Source organism: Lutra lutra, chromosome 2 (assembly GCF_902655055.1).
Source record: "Lutra lutra chromosome 2, mLutLut1.2, whole genome shotgun sequence".
Classification (NCBI taxonomy): domain Eukaryota; kingdom Metazoa; phylum Chordata; class Mammalia; order Carnivora; family Mustelidae; genus Lutra; species Lutra lutra.
Window position 1 is genome coordinate 198,294,803 of NC_062279.1, and position 12,344 is coordinate 198,307,146.

Consider the following 12,344-nt stretch of genomic DNA (forward strand, 5'->3'; position numbering starts at 1 on the left):
CCTGAATATATCTGTGATGTACATCTGGTCCAGTGTGTCATTTAAGGCCTTTATTTCTTTGTTGATCTTTTGCTTAGAAGACCTGTCCATTTCAATGAGGGGAGTGTTAAAGTCCATTACTATTATTCTATTATTGTCGATGTATTTCTTTGATTTTGATATTATTTGGTTTATATAGTTGACTGCTTCCAGGTTAGGGGCATAGATATTTAAAATTGTTAGATCATGTTGGACAGACACTTTAAGTATGATATAGTATGCTTTCTCATCTTTTATTATAGTCTTTGGTTTAGAATCTAATTTATTTGATGTAAGGATTGCCACCCCAGCTTTCTTTTGATGTCCATTAGCATGGTAAATTGTTTTCCACCCCCCACTTTAAATCTGGAGGTGTCTTTAGGTCTAAGATGAGTATCTTGTAGAAGAATATTGATGGGTGCTGTTTTTTAATCCATTCTGATACCCTGTGTCTTTTGATTGGGACATTTAGCCCATTTACATTCAGAGTAACTATTGAGAAATATGAATTTAGTGCCATTGTATTGTCTGTAACATGACCGTTACTGTATATTGTCTCTGTTCCTTCCTTTTCTGTGACTTTTTAGGCTCTCTCTTTGCTTAAGAACCCCTTTCAGTATTTTCTGTAGGGCTGGTTTGGTGTTTGCAAATTCTTTTAGTTTTTGTTTGTCCTGGAAGCTTTTTATTTCTCCTTCTATTTTGAATGACAGCCTAGCTGGATATAATATTCTTGGCTGCATATTTTTCTCATTTAGTGCTCTGAATGTATGATGCCAGTCCTTTCTGGCCTGCCAGGTCTCTGTGGATAGGTCTGCTGTCAATCTAATATTTCTATCATTGTATATTATAGACCTCTTTTCCCAAGCTGCTTACAAGATTTTCTCTTTGTCACTGAGTCTTGTTAGTTTTACTATTAGGTGCTGAGGTGTTGACCAATTTTTTGTTTTGGGGGGTTTCTCTGTGCCTACTGGATTTTGATTGTTGTTCCCTTCTCCAAATACAAATAAAAACCCCAGTGAGATACCACATCACATCAGTTTTACTCTGGGTAGCTTAATTTTCATGGTAAGCACCCAAAACAAAATCATGTCAATTTATTCAATGACATTCTTAATTTAAAACCACTGCTATGGAAAAGATTGAACTATGGAGGCAATAAAAAACAATCCCCAGAGATTTCAAGATGGGGGGGATGAATAAGTGACACACAGGAGATTTTTGGGGCAGTGAAACTATTTTGTATGATACTGTAAGAGTGGATACATGACATTATATATTTATCAAAACCTACAAAATGTATAACACAAAGAGTTAACTTTAAGCTAAGGAAAGGGGTTGATACTCATGTGTAAACATTGATTCATTGATTGTAACAAATATGCCACACTGGTGTGGGATATTTATGGTGGGGAAGCTGTGTGTGGGAGAGGGGCAGATGAAGGGTGGGAACTCTGTACCTTCTGCCCAATTTTGTTGTGAATGTAATTTGGCTCTAAAAATAATCTATCAATTTAAAAACAAAAACAAAAACACAAACTCTGCATAGGCTGATTCCTGAGATTAAGACCCTGATTTAATAGTTGCTTGCAACATCACATTGTACTTCAAATTCAGCATGCCAAAACATAAACACATTATTTTCCCTCACACCTGCTTCCTTTTAGTTCTTCACCTTAGTAAATATCAGTATTTACTTCTAAATTGGCAGTAAGAAACAAACAAAGGCTTATAGAAATAAACAAAAAGCTAAAGATTCATTCTTGAACCCTCTCCTTTAATCTCCACCTCCAGGAAACCACCCAATCTTATTTACTTTCTTTGTATGTACTTTTAAAATCTCTCTACTTCTAATAAAAAATTACTGTCATATTGTAGTTTGTATCTCTATAATCTCTTGCAAGAGCTATTGCAACTGTATCTCAGCTCATTTCCCTGTGTTAAATCTTGCTCCATGCCAAACATCCAATAAACAATATTTATGAAAAGGTAAGCTGTGTCACTTAACTGTTTAAAAATTATACAGTGATCCTTTATTGATCTTAAATTTGAAATGAAAAATACTTAATATAGCCCTTCTTAAAATATAAATTATCTCCCAATTATCTTTTCAGTCTAATTTCTCTTCTTTGTTCAAGCCAAGCAGTTCATCATTGCTGAACTTCTGCTAGGTTTTTTGGATGGGCCATCATATCTCTATCTGATATATTCTCAAAGTAACATAACTTCCCTACTATTATCCATTTCTGCGACTAGGTACAACTCCAAAATCTCAGTGGCTTAAAGCAGTTTATTTCTTTCTCATGCTGTATGTTCATCTATTGAGCTGCAGCTCGTATATATATTCTTTAATCTAGAACTCAGGTTGATATATCAGCTATCATCTGGAATAAAGCCATTGACATGACAAAGGAAAGGAAAATTCTGGAGTATCTGGATCTGGCAATTAAATGTTGGGCCTGGAAGGGATACATTTCATTTTAGCTCAGACTCATTGTGCAAAGATACTCCATGGTTCCACTAAAGTCAGGGTCTACAAATGTCATTCCTATCGTATGTGTGGCAATGTCAGTAATGGTTGCCATGATAATGTTATAAGATATCTATGGTAGTGTAATTAACAGTTTAAGAAAATAATGTCCATTAATTGCAGTGATGTGTTTTCACTTAAGGGATCAAATACTATAAATAAGAAGCTAGAAATAATTCCAGGAGATAAAAATATAAACAAGAAGAAATAAGCATATTTAATTACCTTAGGCAGGGGCTTTGCAGGTTTGCAGTGCAGTCCTGGAAGAAATTCAAAATTAGGGATATAAGAGTAAGGAAATTCAAAATCCCAGTAAATCCAAATCAACCACATTTCAGCTTTCCCCATAATCTCACATAATGTGGTAGGTTTTCCTGAATAAAAATGAAGGATGATAGAGGGAAAATAAACTGATATGTTAAATGAGAAATGTTTGACTATCTCATTTTCTAAGAAAAATCTTTAAGGAACAAATATTGGGCCTATGTAAATCATACAAAATCGATCCACCTTTCCCCGGCAAGAGTACATAGTAGTGAGATTATGAATAACCAATCAAACAAGGATTTAGGTCTACAACAAAGCCAAAAGCCTGCTGCTTTCCTCTTTACCAAGAGAGTCATCTGCTTGAGAGAAACCTGACTTCTACTTCATGCTCAGAATCACTAAATGCTCCCAGCAAAGAACAAGAAACCAGCTGTAATGCTTAACTCATTGTGGTAGTGTCTCTTGCTTTTCTGGAATTACAATTTATCTCATTCTTGTTGCTCCAAAAGACTTTTGATGTCTTTTAAAAGATGACTTTTGTAATTTATCCATCTTTTTTCTATTGTTTTTGAGTGTGCTGCCACAACAAATCACATCCAACCAGGAATGGAAATCTTTCAATAAGTTTTTGAAAGTGATTACCTCCCTTGCTATACAAAATCAAAGTTGCTGTTCACAAGACTTTGTCCTCTTTGGCAGGAAAATATTGGCTGTTCCGACATATTTAGTTAACACACAGTACAAAAAGTGTTCCCTTCGACTGATGGGGTAACCCATTGAACATTAACAGAATAAAAACTCAGATTCGTGACTCTGAATCAAATAATTTAGAGCTTTGTTTCTGAATTCCAATTATTGTGCAACAAGAAAACTTAACCGGAGGTTTGGTACCCTTTTGAAATATATATTCAGTATTGCTGGTATGAGGAAATTGTAACTATACAGGTTCCCACCATATGGCTTTTTGAATGTTCTTGATATTTTAAGCATGTTAAAGTTTTGATCAGAAAAAATGAGGGATTTTTAACTGACCAGGACAATCTCTCTGTATAAGAGATCACAAAGAAATCTCAGTAATTTACAGGTTTTATTCTGAGAATGCTAATGGTGTTAAAAATCCAGTTTCACCTCAGTACATATACTATTTTAGTGCCTTATTGGTGTCAGCCATTGCTGTAATCTTATTCTCCTTGTGTGATGCTTCACTCCCCCACTTTTTTATATAATAGTTTTATTAAGATGTAATTTATATGTTATACAATTCTTCCTTTTAAAATACACAATTCTGTTCTTTGTAGATCCATAAAGTTATGCAGCCATCACTAAAATTTCATCTTAGGAAATTTTCTTCTTTTTTTCTTAAAGATTTTATTTATTTATTTATTTGACACACACAGAGAGAGAGAGAGAGAGAGAGAGAAAGAAAGAGAGAGAGAGAGAGAGCGCAAAAGCACAAGCAGGGGGAACAGCAGGCAGAGGGAGAGGGGGAGGGAGACTCCCCAGTGAGCAGGGTGCCAGACATGGTGCTCAAACTCAGGACCCTGTGATTGTGACCTGAGCTGAAGCCAAATGTCTAACCAACTGAGTGATCCAGGTGCCCTAAATTTTATAAGATTTTCATTATCCCTTCTAAAAAATGCCATATCCATTAGCAGTTATTTTTTATTTCCCCCTCTTCTCAGCTTCTGACAACCACTAATCTATTTTCTGTCCCTATTTGCCTGTTCCAGATCTTACTCCATTTCATATAAATAAATCATACACTCTCTGTTCTTGTGTGTGTGTGTGTATCTGTGTGTGTGTGTGTGTGTGTGTGTGTGTGTGTGTGTGTGTGTGTGTGTTCCCTTCTTTGGCTTAGCTTAATGTTTTCAAGGTTCATCCATGTTGTAGTATATCAGTTCTTCATCATCCTTTATTGCTAAATGAGATTCTTTTTATGAATATACTTCATTTTCTTTACCCATTCATCAGTTGATGGTCATTTGGTTTGTTTCATTTTTGGCTACTATGAATAATGTTGCTAATGACCATTCATGTATAGGAAGGAGGAAGTTAGAGTCCTCATGCTTCTAAATCAGCAAGCAAAAAGGAAGATAACTGTGCTGTCTGGGTGATTGATCCTGACCACCAAAGGGAAATTGGATTACCACTCCACAGTGGAGGTAAGGAAGAGTATGCCTGGAATATATAGTTTGATATCTTTATGTAAGGATGGAAGTAAGTTGTGAAAAAGAATGGTATCCATAATTTGCTTTAGAATTTTTCATCATAGACAATGATGCATATGTGTGATTGTTCATTAGCTTTAATTCACATGCCTGAGGAAATAGCATTTGATCCAACTAAATTATGATTATATACCTCACAAGAGTTAATGAAGGCACTTCAGGTACACACACACACACACACACACACACACACTGGAGGCTGGAGGGGTGTGTGGGTGGCTCACTTGGTTAAGCATCTGACTTCTGACTTTGGCTCGGGTCATGATATCAGGGTCCTGGGATTGAGCTCTGCACTCAGCAGGATGTCTGCTTGAGAGTCTCTTCCTCTCCCTCTGTCCCTCTCCCAACTCACACTCACTCTCTCTCTCTAAAACAAATAAATCTTTAAAAAGAAAAGCTACACTGGAGTTACTTTGCATAAGGAAGATTAGAATTATTTCCTTTGTTCAGATTAAGAGTGCTATTTGTGGGTAATGGAAGACATCATTCAGCATTTCTGCCCCTGCATAAACAGATAAATAAATCGTATCTAGGTAATCCAGAGACATAATACACTTTGGGGTGGGATTCTCAGGCAGAGCTTTGATTCTGTTTTGTGTCTAAGGAGTTAACAGAAGAGTCTGGTGCCAAGGTTCCTGCTAGAAAGCTAGCTGAAAGCTGTCTCTAGCAGCATTTAGTGAGCAAGTGAAGTGATCAAAGATTCCTTCACAATATGCATTAGAGTGATTAGGTGGACAAAAAGATAGATTTTATTGATTTTACTACTCACCTACTTGCTATATATATATGAAAATGTAGCAGAATTCTGTCTGTGATGCTTTTATTGTAACATATTAACTGATCATGAGATAATGGAGGAAAGAAACGATGGCCTTCATCTTCCTCTATTCACTGGCAGAACAGATAATCAAACATCACAGTTGTGAACCACAAAAGTATTTAGGGTCCATTTTTAATAGGTGGGAGAACATTTTTCCCACTGGCTCATCTATAGAGTCTTCAATTTTTTTGTTCTAGATTTAAGATCAGGAAGTCTTCTTTGAATGTATGGTTACTTAATGTCCTAGACTGTGGCTATGGGAACATGTATATGTATATTTATAAATACATGTATATATGTATATTTGTGTATATATGTGTGTATATACATAAATACATGTAACATAAATGTATTTGTCTAAACAGATAAGCATATTCACATATGTGTGGGTATGTATGTATGAAGAAAGAGAGAAAGAAAGGAAATTTCCCTCAGATCATTTTATTATTCATATTTATATGCCCAGTGACTGGGACACCACTTAGAATGTGGTAGATGTTCATAAAATGTGTGTTTAAGGAAAGATTATTTAAGATATAGCTGATTTTATTCAAGTCATTACTTGAATTCAGTACTGTTTTTCTTGCTTAAAAATATACTTTAGCTTGATGTGATTGAAAGACAGTTGTTTTTACAGGAATGTAATTTTTTTTACATTTTTTACACTAAAAATGTAATTTTTTTTCTCCATGACCACATGGTATCATTTTAAGGAAACATTTCTTTTTATATTTACCAAATAATTTTAACTTGTAGATCAACACTGAGTGGGAATTTCTCTTATTATTGAAAACACGTTTCTCCTGGTCAGTGAGACCTACAACTACCATCTACAAGCAAAGTGGAAGTGTTTATGTATAATGTGAAACTATCTATCCTCACAATAAAATGTAATTTAAGGGCAATACTGGGCCATTTTAAAATTTAAATGTAAGGTATTAATATTCTAAATCTTCAGGGTCATAAAAACAAAAACAAACACAAACCCAAACTCATAGGGAGGGTAGTGATTATTTTGTTGTTGTTAAGATGCCAATAGTAATGCCCAGGGACAAACTTGTTGAGAAGAATGATTTTGGTTTTAAAATATACTTTAAAGAGAAAGACAAGAATGTAAGAAATCCAAGACATACAGACTTCTAAGTCAGCAGATGAGGCAAGCATAAAATAATAATGAGGATATTTTCTATTTTTATAGCTTTTTGCAATGTAAAACAAGACAAGGAATAACAATAAAAATTCCCAATCTTTGGGAAGAAGAATTATAATTGAAATTCCCACTGAACTAATCTATAGTATGGGAATGTAGAGATAAGAAGGGGTAAAAGATGGGGCACCTGGTGGCTCAGTGGAAAGCCTCTGCTTTTGGCTCAAATCATGGTCTCAGGGTTCTGGGATCAAGCCCCACATCAAGCCCCTCATTGAGCTCTCTGCTTGGCAAAGAGCCAGCTTCCCCCACCCACCTCTGCCTGCCTCTCTGCCTACTTGTCATGTCTCTCTCTCTTTCAAATAAATAAATAAATACTCTTTAAAAAAAAAAGAAGGGGTAAAAGAAATTGCTGAAATAAGAGAGAAACAGTGATCTCTAATGCAATTTTGAATACAACAACAAAAACAAAATAATGAGAAATATAAGTCTGGGAACCTGGTCCTTCAGAGAAAAATCTTTCATATTTTACCATTTGGGAGAGAAGAGCAGATGAAACCAAGATATATTTATTTTCTAGGTTTGTGTTCATCATATGTTAAGGCTTAGAACTAACAACACAACCTACACTGGATCCAAACAGAAAGCCAGAGGAAAAGCAAATTAATCAGAAAGAAAACAGGGTGTATGAAAGCAGAAGTAAACAAGAGAGAAATAGTCCCAGATTATGGCTATTAAGCACACTGCTCAGATTAAGCACACATGGTTTTACAGATACTCCAAAAAAATTAGTATTCATTTTTTTCCCAATCATTTGTAAGTACTCAATCATCAAAAACAAACCAAAAGAGGGACGCCTGGGTGGCTCAGTTGGTTAAGCAGCTGCTTTCGGCTCAGGTCATGATCCAAGCGTCCTGGGATCGAGTCCCGCATCGGGCTCCTTGCTCATGGGGGAGCCGGCTTCTCCCTCTGCCTCTGCCTGCCATTCTGTCTGCCTGTGCTTGCTCTCTCTCCCTCTCTCTCTCTCTGACAAATAAATAAATAAAATCTTAAAAAAAAAAAAACAAAAGAGAACATTTTTTTTCACTTAAAACTATTTAACTGCAGAAGCTTGGATCCTTACCTAATACCTTTTTAAAGTTTTTATTCAGTCTGATAAATACTTATATTTTACATGTGATGTAAGAATCCTAATTACATGCAAATTTCTTTCAGCTAAAATTTTGTTCTAATATACATCCCATTCTAGAAATATAAAATATGAAAACATAACATCACTCATTATGTAGAATAACCATTTCTCCAGCCTCTGTACAAAAGTCCTGCTGTCTCTCAGTCCTGATGTGCTGCGAGGAAAAATGAAGATGGGGTGGAAAGTTGAACACACAGTTTCTCAATGACATTCCCATAAGAAAACCAAAAAGAATAGTTAAATGGAATATTGAGGAGCTCAGCCAACAACTCCCCACAAAAGCTTAAGGAATCAACAAAACAGGTATCAACCTTAGCTGCCTGTAGTCTGCTGAGTAACTTTTTATTTGTGATAACACTCACATTCCTGAGAAATCTCTTGCTTATTTGTCTCAGTTTTGCTTGTCTGTCCCACCATGCAAGTTTGGCAGTTCAAAAGAAGCTATGTAGAGAATGGTGTCAAGCTCTTCTATGAGACTTTCTTTAGAAGTCTCATAGACTTTATCTTTGTCTCATTGTCAAAGTCTCATTGTCTTTCTCTTTAAAGTATATTTTAAAGACTTTATTGGAAGTTGAAGGATCTCCACATTAAAGGGGATCTTGGTATGATGTAATAGATGATTTGGTGAAGGCACCAAGATAGTTATCTCAAGTCCATGAAGCTGGAGCTGATCCAGAATAACTTTTAGATTGATCTGGTGACTAGAATCTGAGGACCACACAAGTACTTTCCCAGTCTTTCCAGAGCCAAAGAAACACAGATGCAGCATGGAAAGAACATAGAAACCTTTCATGGTCATCATGATCAGCTCTTGCTCTAACTAAACCTGGGCTGAAACCAAGTTCACAATCCCAGAAATCTCTTCCTTGATGCTCTCAATCAATTTATAGCAGGTTGAGCTGAACTTTGAAGTACATATTTTGTTTATTGGTTAAGATCAAATGCAGGTCAGGGGTGCTTGGGTGGCTCAGTGGGTTAAAGCCTCTGCCTTCAGCTCAGGTCATGATCCCAGGGTCATGGGATTGAGCCCCACATAGGGCTCCCTGCTCTGCAGAGAGCCTGCTTCTCCTTCTCCCACTCCCTCTGCTTGTGTTCCCTCTCTCACAGTGTCTCTCTGTCAAATAAATAAATAAAATCTTTAAAAATAAAAAAAAAGTTCAAATGCAGGTCATTTGTTAAAAAATCAATAACAACAAAATGAGTTACTTTTTCTTTTAGAGGATATGAAAATTAAAAGGCTTAAACACAAATTGAGAATAATTTCTAAATGATCTTAAGAAAATCCATCACTGGGGCACCTGGATGCCTCAGTGGGTTAAAGTCTCTGCCTTCAGCTCTGGTCATGATCCCAGGGTCATGGGATTGAGCCCCACATAGGGCTCCCTGCTCTGCAGAGAGCCTGCTTCTCCTTCTCCCACTCCCTCTGCTTGTGTTCCCTCTCTCACAGTGTCTCTCTGTCAAATAAATAAATAAAATCTTTAAAAATAAAAAAAAGTTCAAATGCAGGTCATTTGTTAAAAAATCAATAACAACAAAATGAGTTACTTTTTCTTTTAGAGGATATGAAAATTAAAAGGCTTAAACACAAATTGAGAATAATTTCTAAATGATCTTAAGAAAATCCATCACTGGGGCACCTGGATGCCTCAGTGGGTTAAAGTCTCTGCCTTCAGCTCTGGTCATGATCCCCGGGTCCTGGAATCAAGCCCCATGTCAGGGTCTCTGCTCAGAGGGGAGCCTGTTCCTCCTCTCTGCTTGTGTCTCTGCCTACTTATGATCCCTGTCTCTCGAAAAAATAAATAAAATCTTAAAAAAAAAAAAAGAAAATCCATCACCATGTGATGCATATTCAATTAAGACTGGATTTTTTTTTGATAAATTTTTCTTTGGTTTTATTCAATGATCATTTGAACAGAATAGTCTTTCTAGTATTTCTCTCACTGACAACACTGCTAGGAAATGCAGGAGGAGAAATCACCTTTGCCAAAATCAGATTATGTGCTTTAGGGCAGGGAGAAGATTTAAATCCAAATAGTCTTACTCTAAATTCAGTGCCCTTTCTGCTAAGTCCTGTCTATCTTTAAGAGACAAAGAATAAACTTTTTCTTTAGCTTTTACTACAGATATGAATTCAAGTTCTGATTCTAGATCAGATTCATGTTATAGTGAAAAGAGATAGAATAGAAAAGGCAAGTCTTGTAAAAGATAACTTGATAATCTTATTCTTCTTTCCTGCACATACAATTCTAATTTCAATGCTTTCTTGTACAAGACCTTTTATAATGTAAAATTCCATTTTTTTTTTTTTGCTTGGATCCCCACACCTGGAAGCCACTACCTCATGTAGAAATGGATCCAAAGATATTTAGGACAATGACTTCATCTATAATTCTTTTGCTTAAAAAGTTGATTTTTTTCCCAAGTAATTAGTCTACAGGAAATATATCATAATAACATAATTATTTTCAATTTCACAAGAATTTGACTAATAAAAATAGGATTGAGCAAATATTCAGTTGATCACCATATCTATAAATTCTACTCCCAAGTTGTAGATCGATTTATTCTTTGTTAGTCTTTGCTATGACTTTAATCCTAGCCATTTTCATACCCAAGTTCGATTTCCTGCAATAGCCTTCTAATATCCCTACCTGCATTTTCACACTGCTGTAACCAAGTTTCTACAAATAAAAGTTCTGGATTTTCAGAAAGTCTATTTTGGAGGATGTCAGTATTTAGTAGAATACTTCAATAACTTTCTCTTTTATATATGTTAAAATCTATATTCTCTGAAATGGCCCCCAAAATATCCTGATTAGTATTTTAATCTTGTTACTCTACTTTCTTCCTTCATCCATATCAACTTTCTTTGACTTTTTTTTTTTTTAATCCAAATCTGCACTTAAATTCTAGTTAATTAGCATACTGTGTGGTATTGATTGCAGGAGTGGAATTCAGTGATTCATTACTAACATATAACACCTGGTGCTCATCCTAATAAGTGCCCTCCATACTAGTACCCTTCACCCATCTAGCTCATCCCCCACCTGTCTCCCTCCACCAACACTTAGTTTTTTCTTTATAGTTAAAGAGTTTCTTAGGGTTTATTTCCCTTTCTCCATTTATCCCCCTCCCATATGTTTTTCTGTTTTCTTAAATTCCACATATGAGTGAAATCATATGGTATTTTTCTTTCTCTGAATTATTTCACTTAGCATAATACACTCTAGTTCCATCCACACCACTGCAAATGGCACAATTTTATTCTTTTTCGTGGCTGTGTTTCATTATATATATATACATATATATATATATAATCACTTCTTCTTTATTCATTCATCAGATGGACATTTGGGCTCTTTCCATACTTTCGCTCTTATTGCTAATGCTGCTGTAACCACAGGATGCTGCATGTACCCCTTCAAATCTGTATTTTTTGTATCCTTTGGGTAAATACCTAGCAGTGCAATTACTGAATTATAGGCTATTTCTATTTTTTAACTCTTTAAGGACACTCCATTCTGTTTTCCAGAGTGGCTGCACCAGTTTGCATTCCCACCAACAATGCAAGACTTTACCCCTTTGTTTGCATCCTCACCAACAACTGTTGTTTCTTGTATTGCTCATATTAGCCATCCTGATAGTGGGACATCTGCTTGTTCTATCCAGATCTTTATAAGCTGATTGTGGTGAATCCTTGATAATCTTGTGACATTCTATTTGTAACTGGAAGGCAAATACAAAGAAAGAAATTAATAAAATTTTATTAAAGTTAGTCTTGGGTACACATTCTAAAAACTAAACAATCTTAGGTCCATAGATATTCTTATTATATGAACTCTGGTCTTTGCATAGGATTTTAACAAGTATAGTAGGGAAATTTAGAAAGAAATATATTATTAACAGAATATGGTTAAATGCAGACATAGAAAAAATTAGAATATACCTGTTATTAATTTAAGCCTATTTTTTTCCCAAGAAGGAAGTTTGGTACTATATGAAATATCACTTCCAGGATATTTCCAAGATCAAGTTAGTGATGACCCAAGATTGTGGGAAAAGATCCATTGAAAGGTTCTCAAGAACGAGTGCTAACATTTTCTTATACGGTGTACAACATAACCAATGATAATCCTCTAGAAAAC